At 39.8% G+C, this 11,942-nt stretch overlaps 1 long non-coding RNA gene across 5 annotated transcripts in view; it reads left to right on the top strand.

Moving 5' to 3' along the window:
* The first annotated feature begins 994 nt into the window (after positions 1-994).
* Positions 995-11,942, top strand: part of LOC120885470 (uncharacterized) — a 29,413-nt gene continuing 18,465 nt past the window's right edge. Inside the window, exons 1-3 of one of the 5 annotated variants that reach the window (XR_013432284.1) lie at positions 995-1,098; positions 8,847-8,901; positions 11,860-11,934. This is a non-coding gene — a long non-coding RNA (uncharacterized LOC120885470). Of the gene's footprint in view, positions 1,099-8,846; positions 8,902-9,012; positions 11,935-11,942 lie in introns of those variants that run through there. The other 4 variants (XR_013432282.1, XR_013432281.1, XR_013432280.1 and 1 more) reach the window with 4 other exon arrangements.

Genomic DNA, 11,942 nt, shown 5'->3' with positions numbered 1-11,942 from the left:
GTTTACTATGCACATATAACACATAAATTTACCTGAATGAACTCACATTTTGTTCCCTGGTATTTTAAAATTTTGATTCTTATTTATTCATTTATTGGCACTAATAAATAAATTGGAATTGAACCCAGGGGCACTTAACTACTGAGCCACATCCCCAGCCCATTTTAAAATTTTTATTTAGAGACAGGGTCTTGCAAAGTTGCTTAGGACCTCACTATGTTGCTGAGGCTAGCTTTGAATTTACACTCCTGCAGCCTCAGCTCCAGAGCCATTGGGATTACATGCCTTTGCCTTTGCCATTGCACCTGGCTTGTTTCCTGCTGCCTTATGTGACAGTTTGTCTTAAGGTTTTTCATATCAGTAAATGGAAACATGAATAACTTAAAAAAAGAGTGGAGCATTTTCTTTCTTTTGTATTTATTTATTTACTTTATTTATGTTTAGTTTTGATGGACATAGTACCTTTATTTTATTTGTTCATTTCTATGTGGTGCTGAGGATGGAACCCAGTGCCTCATATCATGACGGGAGCGGGAGAGCTCCTTCACTGAGAAGGAGTCCATGGAGCATTTTCAATATTCACAAAAGTTGAGAGATTGTGCTTTTGCCACTTTTCACCTCTTCAATAGTTCTCCATGCATGGCCAGCAAAACCATTGCATTGAATGTTCTATTGTGTATCTCTCAATGCTAAGTTTTCACAAATAGTTAAGACTATCAATAGTAGTTCATTAGTATTGTGTTTGGTGGTGTTTGGATTTCCTTAGTTGTCTCTCAACATGAAAAGTTTGTTTGCCTCATGGTCTAATAGTTTCCCAAAGGTTGAGTGATATTTTGTTTGGATGCACTCTAATTTACTCCACCCTATTGAGGGAGTGGTGATGCCAGAAGTGTGCCATTAGTGTGCTGAAACTTATCTCCTAGGGGGAGGACCCTTCCACCTTTTGACCCTGGGGGTGGAGTCCACACCCCAGGATATAGCTGTGGCTATGTAAAGAAAGTTCCAAAGTGATTCTCCCTTTTGTGAGGAGCCCGCAGGAAAGTGTCTTAAGCAATTTGGAAGCAGTCTTCAATCTCCAACTTCTATCCCTGCAAAATGGTAAGAAATAAATGGTTGTTTGCAAGGTAGAGATGCCATGGGGTCTTGTTTTAGAAGCCTGAATGAGCCAAAGCTCTGATATTTCCTCATAGTAGTCTGCTGCTGTTTGTTTAAACTAGTTTTGCTAATGGGGATTGAGCCTAGGACTACTTTATCGCTGAGCTACATCTCCAAAATATATTTTTAGTTGTCATGAATCTTATTTTACTTTTTTATATGTGGTGCTGAGAATTGAACTCCACATCTCACACATGGTAGGCAAGCGCTCTACCACTGAGCCACAATCCCAGCCCCCTCAGTCCATTTTTGTTATTTATTTTACTTTTTATTTTGAGTCAATAGGGTCTCACTGACTTGCTTGAGATTGGCCTAAAATTGGTATCCTCTAGGCTCCTGTTCTGGAATACGTGGGATCTACTCAGGCACTAGTTCGCCCACATTATTTGCCCTTATTTAAGTGAGTTTGTGGAATATATTTGTTGAATTGGCCCTAACTCTTCAAAATGAGTTTGTGGAAGTGAAATCGCTGAGTCAGTACCCAAGGTCCAGCAACAGGGTTGTGAGTCTTTGCATTTCTGTGGGTTCGGTAGGTAGACTTCCTTTGCATTTTGTTCAGCACCTGTGTGGTAGAACATTTTTGTCTTTTTATATTTTGGGGGGGGGTCCTGGGGTTTGAACCCCAGGGAGATTAATTACTGAATCACTTTCCCAGGTGGTTTTTTATATTTTATTTAGAAACAGGGTCTGGCTAAGTTGCTTAGGGCCTTGCTAAATTGCTGAGACTGGCTTTGAATTTCTACTCCTGCCTCAACATCCTGAGCTCTGCTGAGATTATGGAGTGTGTGCCACCTTGCCCAGCCAGTCTTTTCTTATAATTGATTTTGGTTCTTTTTTTTTTTTTTTTCGGTACTAGGAATTAGACCCAGAGGTGTTATACCACTGAGCTTTATCCCTAGCCTTTTAAGATTTTTTAGAGGCAGGCTAGCTTGGAACTTTTCAACCTACTGCCTCACCTCTAAAAGTAGAGTTATTTCATATTTGTTGTTGTTGTTTGTTTGTTTTTTCTGGAAGAGGGTCTTCCTATGTTGTCCTAAAGTTCGGGGTTCAAGTTGTCCTCCTGCCTCAGCTTTCTGAGCAGCAGAGACTACAGGCTGGTACTTTCTGGGTCCAGGTTTAGGCGTTTGTTTTTTATTTTCCTTATGATTTTCATGCAAATAGAGGTTTGACTCCAGTTGGGTGAAGTTTTCATCATTTCAGGAAAGTTTTGCAGTTTTATAACTGTAGAGCTTGCATGAGACTTTATTCCTAGGTGTTACATATTTTTAACAATTGCTGATTTCTGTGCTGAGAGTATAGGGTGAATATTGAGCATGTGTGGAGGCCCAGCATTCATCACCCTCTAATCCTTCAACCACTCATTCATTCCTAATGAGTTTTCCCCCATTGTGTTCTAACTGGTTATTCTTGTTTACAAAGATATTTGTTTTCTAGCATTCTTATGACTTAATGAATGATAATATGTGTGCTCTATTTTTGGCAGAACTGGGGATTAAATTGAGAGATGCACTGATGGGCCAGCTTTTTTTTTTTTTTTCTGTTAGGGATATAGGGGTTGATCACAGATATTTTTCTGCTATGGAGATACATCTCAAGGTCTTTTTATGTTTTTTAAGTTTTTTCTTTTTCTTTTTTTCAGTTGTAATTGGACCCACTGCCTTTAATTTTATTTTATTTTTATGTGGTGCTGAGGATGGAATTCAGTGCCTTGCCACAAACCAGCCCCTTTTGTAGTTTTTAAGACAATGTGTCCGTCAGTTGCTGAAGCTAGCCTCAAACTGGGATTCCTGATTCCTCAGTTTGCAGAGTTTTTTTGGATTAAAGGAGTGTATCTCTGTAAGCAGGTGGACACTAATTCCCTTGTGTGTGCTTGTGTGTGTGTGTGTGTGTGTGTATGTGTGTGTGTGTGTGTGTGTATTGTGTGTTTTTGACACTGGGGATTCAAACCAGGGAAATTTCACCATTAAGGTAAAGCTATACATTTTTGTTTGTTTGTTTGTTTATTGTTATTTTTCCTTAGGAATTGAATCCAGGGCACTTAAGCACTGAGCCGCATTTTCAGCCTTTTTAAAATATTTTATTTAGAAACAGGGTCTCAATAAGTTGTTTAGTGCCTTGCTAAGTTGCTGAGGCTAGCTTAGAACTCACATTCATTCTGCCTCACCCCTGGAGCCCTTGGGGTAACAGGTGTGCACCACCTTGCCTGGTTTAGCCATGACAATTTTTATTGCTTATTTTGGCAAAAGGTCTGAATTCCTAGGCCGCTCTCTAACTTCAGCAACTGAGGGGGGATTATAGATGGTCACCTCTATGCCTGGCTCTCACATTTTGTAGTGAAGAGTTTTCCTTTTAAAGTGTTTATGATAATCAGTGGTAATCTTATGTATAGTAAGCGTATTGGTGATTGGTGCTGGTAGTAATGTTTCCATAGGAGTGTTGCTATTGTACATATGTCTTTTGTTTGTTTGTTTTGAGGCCTATCCGGTTGTTTGTGAACTGCTTTATGGTTCGTTTATTTATTTAGGTGTTGGAATTGGACCCAGGGGTGATCTACCACCAAGCTTTATCCCTGGTCTTTTTTTTTTTTTTTTTTTTAGAGCAGGCTAGTTTGCAACTTTTCATCCTACTGCCTCACCTCTGGAGTAGAGTTATTTCATATTTGTTGTTGTTTGTTTTCTTTTTCTGGAAGAAGGTTTTCCTATATTGTCCAGTGCAGTGTTAAAGTTGGGGGCTCAAGGTGTCCTCCTGTCTCAGCTTTCTGAGAAGCTGGGAGTACAGGCTGGTACATTTTGTGTCCAGTTTTAGGTGTTTGTCTTTTGTTTTCCTCATTTCAGAAAAGTTTTGCAGTTTTATAATTGTAGAGCTTGCATGAGAGTTTATTCCTAGGTGTTACATAGTTTTAACAATTGCTGATTTCTGTGCTGAGGATGTAGGGTGAATGTTGAGCATGTGTGGAGGTCTGGGGTTTAATGCTTAGCGTTCACCTGCATCATCACGTCAACCTCCCCCCAACTCTTCAAACCCTCATTTATTCCTAATGAGTTTTCCCCCATTGCGTTCTAATTGGTTATTTTTGTTTATAAAGATATTTGTTTTCTAGCATTCTTACGCCTTTATTTAAAGGATCATAATATTACAGGCTCTATTGTTTGCGGAACTGGGGATTAAATTCAGAGCTGCTCTCATCAGCCAACTCTTTTTTTAAGTTGGTAGTTTAGGGATTGAATCCAGATTTTCTCTGCCACTGTGCTAAACCCCAAGCCCTTTTTACTTTTTTCTTTTAAGACAGTGGCTTCCTCATTTACCAAGGCTGGCTTCAAATTTGGTTCCTCCTTCCTTATTTTGCAGAGTTGCTGAGATTAATTAAAGGAGTGTACCTCTTTAACAGCTGGACATTCATTGTGTTGTGTTTGTGTGTGTGTGTTTGATACTGGGGATTGAACCCAGGGGAGTTTAACCACTGAGCCACATCCTCAGCCAGTTTTTAAATTTTTATTTAGAGAGAGGGTCTTGCTGAGTTGCTTAAGGCTTCACTAAATTGCTGACGCTGATTTTGAATTTGTGCTCCTCCTGCCTCAGCCTCCCAAGCTCATGTGTGCCACTATGCCAGCCTGTCCAGTTCTTTGTGAACTGTCTTATGGTTTTTTTTATTATTATTATTATTTTCTGGAACTAGGGAATTGACCCAGGGGTGATCTCCCACTGAGCTTTATCCCTGGCACTTTTCATTTTTTATTTAGAAGCAGGCTAGCCTGCAACTTTTCTTCCTTGGCCTCAGCTCCGGAGTAGAATTATTTCATATTTGTTGCTTTTTTCCTTTCTTTCTTTCTTCCTTCCTTCATTCCTTCCTTCCTTCTTTCCTTCCTTCTTTCTTTCAGAGGATCTTCCTATGTTGTGCTGGCTTGTGATAATGTTTGGGGCTCATGTTGTCCTCCTGTCTCAGCTTTCTGAGCAGCTGTTACTACAGGCTCATACATTCAGGGTCCAGGTTTAGGTGTTTGTCTTTTGTGTTTCTTATGATTTTCATCCAAATAGAGGTTTGACTCCAGTTGGGTGATTTTTTTTTTCATTTCAGAAAAGTTTTGCAGTTTTATAATTGTAGAGCTTGCATGTGAGTTTATTCCTAGGTGTTATATATTTTTAACAATTGTTGATTTCTGTGCTGAGGTATAGGGTGATTGTTGAGCATGCATGGAGGCCCTGGGTTTAGTGTCTAGTGTTCCTGTGCAGGGAGGCACGAACCACCAACATGTCTATTCCTTATGAGTCTTCCCCCATTGTGTTCTAACTGGGCATTCTTGTTTGTAAAGATATTTGTTTTCTAGTACTTTTATAATTCAAAAAAAGTCTTTTAATATTTTTTTAGATTATACGTGGACACAATACCTCTGTTTTGTTTTTGTATATTTTTATATGGTGCTGAAGATCAAACCCAGTGCCTCACATATGCTAGGCAAGCACTCTTCCACTGAGTTACAACCCCAGCCCAACTTAAGCAATTTAATGAATGATAATATATGTACTCTGTTTTTGGTGGGAGTAAGGGTTGAATTCAGAGCTGCACTCATGGGCCAACATTCTTGATTTTCTTGTGGGGATTTAGGGGTAGAACATAGATATTCTCTGTAACTTAGCTACCTTCAAGTCCTTTTTGCTTTCTATTTTATTTTTTAATATATATTTTTTTAATTATAAGTGAACACAATAACTTTTGTTAGAATTTGTAAATAGTCAAAATAACACCTGGTAATTTGCCAGGGGAATGTTAGAGTTCCTAAACAAGTCTGGATAGTGCCTGGCAAAATGCCAGAGGGAGTGGTTTGAGAAGTAACAAAAGCGAGCCATTAAGGGTAGAGATTCCTTATTGGTTGACTGATGTATCTAGTTTATACTAATTAAGATAAGATGTGCAAAATGTATAAATACCTCTGTTGTCCTACAATAAATGGCTTCCACTCCTGCTGTATCAACTTACACAAGTTGTTCGTCACCCTCTGGTTATTTTGCTGCAGCTGGACTGTGGCAAACTTTATTTCATTTATGTGGTACTGAGAATCGAACCCAGTGCCTCATACATGCCAGGTGAGTGCTCTGCCTCTGAGCCTCATTCCCAGCCCTTTTTTGCTTTCTATTTTAAGACAGTGTCTCCCTCAGTTGCTAAGACTGGTTTCAAACTTTGATTCCTCCTTCCTCAGTTTGCAGAGTTGCTAGAAATGTGTGTACTTCATAAACAAGTTGGATATTCATTCTTATGTGGTGTGTGTGTGTGTGTGTGTGTGTTTGATACCGGGGATTGAATCCAGGGGAGTTTTACTACTGAGCTACAGCCATTGAATTTTTTTGTTTTGTTATGTACAGGGCATTGAACCCCTGGGCACTTAAGCACAGAATCACATCCTCAGCCCTTTTTAGATATTTTTTTTTACAGACGGTCTCACAGATTTGCTTACTGCCTAGTTAAATGGGTGAAACTGGCTTTGAATTGTTAGTCCTCCTGCCTCAGCTTCTGGAGCCACTGGGACTATAGGTTTGCACTACCTCACCTGGCTTAGCCACAGCAGATTTTATTGCTTATTCTGGCACAAGGCCTAAATTGCCCAGGCTGCTTACTAACTTTCTGTATTTCTTCCTTATTCCTCCAGTTAACTGAGAGGGAATTACAGATGGTTACCACTGTGCCTGGCTTTCATGTTTTTTGTTTGTTTTTAGTATATATTTAGTTGTCATTGGACATTTTTAAAAATTTATTTATTTATATGTGATGCTGAGAATCCAACCCAGTATCTCAACTGCCAGGCAAGCTCACTACCACTGAGCCACAACCCCAGTCTTCTCCTGTTTTTAATTAAGACTTTTCAAGTGTTTAGGATAATCAATGGTGATCTTCTGTATTATAAGATGTATTGGTGATCCTTGCTGGTAGTTATGTTTTCACAGGAGTGTCGCTATTGTATCTATATCTTTGTTTGTTTGGTTGGTTTTGGTGCTGGAGATTGAACCCAGAGGCACTGCATCACATCCCCAGCCAGTTTCTTATATTTTATTTAGAGACAGGGCTTTGGTGAGTTGCTTAGGGCCTCAGTGAGTTGCTTAAGGCTTTGGTGAGTTGCTGAGGCTGGGTTTGAACTTGCATTTCTTGCCTCAGCATTCCGTGTTGCTGGGATTACAAGGGGCCGGGGCTTTCCATTTTTTTTTTTAATGCTTTTGTAGCTTGCTAAAGAACTTTGGTTTTTGTCTGTGTTTTAAGGGTTTAGTAAGCAATTGAAGCTTTTATTTAAGCAAGGTATTAAAGCATTTGATAGAGATAGTGGCAGTAGGATTATAAAGAATGTGGAAATTTCATCATCAGCCCATGAGTATGTAAATTTTTCTTGTGAGATGTGTGCCTTCACAACACTCAGTTGTTTGAGTTTTCATAAAAGGAGTGTGTATTCTTGAGGTCTTAAACCTGAAAAGACACTTGTAAAATGCATACAGAAACCTTGTTCTGTGATGTAGACAGGTCCTAGTTGAACCATCTGTGTGATCTGAAATTGTTTGTCTTTAATTTACTACGTGTAGATAGTGGAGATCTTCATACCTTAATTTTCTGGACTGGGGGTATATGGGTGCTGTACTAAGGAACTATAGCCCCAGTTATTTTAAATTTGCTTTTGAGACAGGGTCTCACTATGTTTGCTAGCTGGCCTCAAACTTGTGATCCTCCTGCCTCAGATTCCCACCTCACTGGGATTGCATGCACATACCACCCTTCCTGGCTTCCAACCTATTGTTTTATGTATACCATGTATTTAAAACTTGGTAACTTAATTAGGTGTGGTGGTGCATGCCCATAAACTCAGCAGCTCAGGGTCCTGAAGCAGTAGGATCATGACTTCAAAGCCATGCTTTGCAACTTAGGGATGTCCAAAACAATTGGTGAAACCCCATCTCTAAATAAAACACAAAGTAGGGCTGGGGATGTGGCTCAGTGATTGAAGGCCTCTGGGTTTAATTTCTGTTACCTAAATATATAAGTAATTAAAATTTTCTAGCTTGTTAGGATAGAGAATAGTTTCAAAATTTCAAAATGAAAAGACTAAGAATAGTAATTTACTCATTTACCTTTATATGCTTACTGGTCAAAAAAAAATTATGCCATCATCTTAAGGTACTGAGTAGTGCGCATATCACAAGTTATAGTGAAAACAGCTTTATGCTACTCAACTAATTTGACAGAAGTGTTTGTGAGCATGGCACGGAATTCTTATAGTTTTTGCCACTTTTAGAAATTCTTCCCAGGTCATCAAAGTTGAAAATACAGTGGAATATTGAGCATGAAGAAGAATGCTATGCAATTTGTATTCTCTATGCTTTCATTAAAATTATAATTAAAATTTGAACCTTGTTCAATCATTTACCTCTATGGATTATGAAATCCTGCTGGCAGCCAGTTGTTGTATATGACAGAAATGAGGAGATGATTTGCTGAATCAGAGTTTATTGAAATAGAATGAGAATTGTTGTGTAAGTTTACATGCTCAGAGGGGAGAGAATAATGTGAAAAATCTTCATAGAATACTGCTGGTAGATGAAGTACTTTAACCACATATTAATGGTTTCCAAAATTCTTAAAGCCCACTGTTCAATTAATATGGAAAAAGGCTTTGTGAAAAGTAAAGTGTCCTTGAAGCTGAGATTTTCCTGTACAGGAGCAGTTCTTGGAGAAGCCAGCTTGACCACCTTGGTGGACAGTCAGGATAACAGGTAAGGTATCTAATTTCTAGTTGATACAGGCGGTATTGGTGGATGAGGCTTCTGAGATTAATTTGCAGCTGATGAGGCCTTGTCACTTCTTGGCTCCAGGCTTTCAGAGAAGTGTCATGGTCTTTCACATGACAGAGGTGGCCCTACCTTAACCTAAGCTCTCAGGGTGTCTGGAAAAACTATGGAGTTGAGATTTTTCTGAAGCTCAGTAGTTTAGATCAGTGGCTGACACATGGGGAGTCTGATGGTACATATAAGGTCTGGCAACACATCATGCTCTAGCAAGGAGGGAAAACTCTCCAAAACATCAAACATTTAGAAGTATTTAAAAATATTTCATACTTACATAACATATGGCCTAGCACCAAAACCAAGCCACCCTCTGCCCTGGTTCCAGGCTCAACCCATGAACAGGTGGACAGAAGATGCCATTATTCCAAGCCTTTGTAATTCTGGAGTCTGAAAAGGCTACCCAGGAGCTTTAAGGAGTAAGTGGGTGGAGTAAATGATTTCTTAGAAGAAGAACCTGACTGGCCTGGTGGCCCATGCCTATAATTCTAATGACTGGGAAGGCTTAAGCAGCAGGTTTGCAAGTTGGAAGCCAGCCTCAGCAACTTACAAAATGCTGTTTCAAAATCAAAATGGCCACAAGTGTTGCTCCATGATAGAGTGACCCTGGGTTCCATCCCCAGCACTTCCCTCACCACACCCCTCCAACCAAAAAAAGTGTGGTTGCTCCTGCCTGCAAGACTGTGGGGTCCAGAAATAGACAAAGCATTCACTCTGGCTTCCCACGTATCACAGCTAGTCTCTACAAGATTGGCCTCCTTCCCCATACCTCTTCAAATATATTTTTCAACGACTTTATCTTGCTCCCAAAGTTTGTGATATTGATTAAAATTAACATTCATTATGACATCTTTTTTCAAAAATTAATGTTTTTTTGACCCATGCAGGGCATGTGTTCCCTGCAGTCACCACATGTGCTCCTTACTGAAGTTTGGCTCTGCATATTTTTTTAATATTTATTTTTTAGGTGTAGATGGATACAACAAAATGCTTTTATTTATTTTTTTATGTGGTGCTGAAGATTGAACCCGGGTCCTGCTCCTGCTAGGCAAGTGCGCTACTACTGAGCCACAAACCCAGCCCCGAGCTGCATATATTTTATGTTGTTTGTTCCTGAGGATTTAAATATTTTATGTCTGTTGTGAAAGGGAGACTTTTTTTTTGTGGTGGTGCTGGGAATTGAACCCAACATGGTGTGCATGCAAGGTAAGCACTCTATCAACTGAGCTGCATCCCAGCCCTGAATGGGACTTTTATATGAGGTTATTGCTGATTCAGTGATTTTTCTAATGATTTTCATGAGAATGAGAAATGATGGATTTTAATTTTCTTTCTTTCTTTCTTTCTTATTTTCTACTTTGTGTAATTGGTGCAGGTATCATCAGGTAGTAGAAATGTTCTTCAGTACTCCTGTCTGGTCCCTGAAAGCTTGTGTCCTTTAGCTCCACCATGAGGTTGGTTATAAAATTCATTTGAACCTGTGTTAAACTCTTAACTGGGTGTTGACCTTACAAAATATGTTCCTGAGGCTGTGAGGTTGATATTATATTCAGGTTAGATTCAGGTTCTTAATGTTTACATTTGTGGTCCTGTCTTTAGCTAACAATGTGGTACCTTTTAATTTATTTTTTATTTTTTAGGTACTGAGGATTGAACCCAGTGGTGCTTAACTACCAAGTCACCTACCCAACACTTTTTAATATTTTACATAGAGACAGGGGTCTCATTAAATTGCTTAGGGCTTCCATAATTTGCTGAGGCTGGCATTGAACTCACAATCCCCCTGTCTTAGCTTCCTGAGCTGCTGGAATTACAGGTAGGAGCCACCACTCCCAGCCGGGGGAATTATTTTCAGGGTTTTGTGTCACTGTTAGACTTGTTAAAATCTCTGCCATTCTTGTTTCTGTTTGACAGATCCACCCAATCCAATGATGGCATTTTTCTATGTACTTGAACTTTACTTCATTTAGGAAATGGTTTTTTTGTGCATCAAATTTGGCCTGCCACATGTTTTTCTAAGTAAGGTTTCACTGGAACACAGTCATGGCTGCTTTCTTGGCACAGGAGCAGAGTTGAGTAGTGGAGCACACTGGATGACCTACAAGGCAGAATTATTTACTGGTTGGCCCTCCAAGGAGGCATTTTCTAGTCTGTGCATTCCTGTATCCTTCACCTCCCCTAGACAAGGCTTGTGGCCTGTGTTAGTCAGGTTTTTATCACTAACTACAAAGTACATGATAAGAAAACTAGTTTCAGAGGTTCAGTACATGGTGAACGTACTCCATTGCTCTGGGCCCAAAATGAGGCAGAATGTCATGGTGGAAGGGCATGATGGAGGAGTGCTGCCCCATTGATGTTGGCCAGGAGACAGAAAGAGGGGAAGGGGAAGAGGCCATAGGGAATATGGACCCATTCCAGATAGGTACCCAGTGACCCACTTCCTTCAATCATACCCCACCTGTGTATGATTACCACCCAATTACTCTATCCAAAATAAGATGAACTGATTTAGATCACAGCTCTAAGTCTAATCATTTTACCTTTGAATCATTCTGCATTAACAGTTTTCACTTTATGTCCAAATAATAACATGATCCTTTTCAATTAGACTGCGGGGACATTGCTTCAATATTTTCCTTACCAGGAAAAATGCTGCCCTTAAAAGGGTATATGTTCTAGTGGGGGAGAGATTGGCAATAGGAAAGAAATTAGTAGATGGTGCAGTAAGGTACAAAGTTGTGGAGAAGGATTGAGAGGAAGCAGTGGATGGTACATTAGACACTGAGGTTCTTCCCAGGCCTGGCATCCATGAGCTCTTGCATTTGTCTTTCACCTTTGACCCTTCAAGTGAAACTGGACTTTTCACACCTACTTCCTGCATCTCCCCAGCTGTAGCCAGTGCCCTTCCTGGTCTCTACAAACTGTGAGTACTGAGGTGAAGAACCTGCTGGACAAAGTCCTAGGGTGAGTGC

The sequence above is a fragment of the Ictidomys tridecemlineatus genome (assembly GCF_052094955.1).
Source record: "Ictidomys tridecemlineatus isolate mIctTri1 chromosome 1 unlocalized genomic scaffold, mIctTri1.hap1 SUPER_1_unloc_9, whole genome shotgun sequence".
Taxonomy (NCBI): domain Eukaryota; kingdom Metazoa; phylum Chordata; class Mammalia; order Rodentia; family Sciuridae; genus Ictidomys; species Ictidomys tridecemlineatus.
The sequence above is the reverse complement of the archived record's forward strand: the minus strand, read 5'-3'. Positions and strand labels throughout refer to the sequence as shown.